The sequence below is a fragment of the Penaeus monodon genome, chromosome 28 (assembly GCF_015228065.2).
Source record: "Penaeus monodon isolate SGIC_2016 chromosome 28, NSTDA_Pmon_1, whole genome shotgun sequence".
Lineage (NCBI taxonomy): Eukaryota > Metazoa > Arthropoda > Malacostraca > Decapoda > Penaeidae > Penaeus > Penaeus monodon.
Genome location: NC_051413.1, coordinates 26,437,371 through 26,437,587, shown reverse-complemented (window position 1 = coordinate 26,437,587; position 217 = coordinate 26,437,371).

Genomic DNA, 217 nt, shown 5'->3' with positions numbered 1-217 from the left:
CTATATCACTGTACAGCATCTTGCAATTTTTCTTGGTATCGACAACATGTTCTGAGACCTCTGAGTCAGCTAATTCTTAAACCTGATCATATAACATAGTAAATCTGATATACAGTGAAGTCTGTTTGATGCTGAGAGGGAAGGGTATTTTGTGTGACTTCCTTTCGAGAATAAGTTAATTGAATTGATGGTATAGTACGTTAGCATTAGAGAGGGT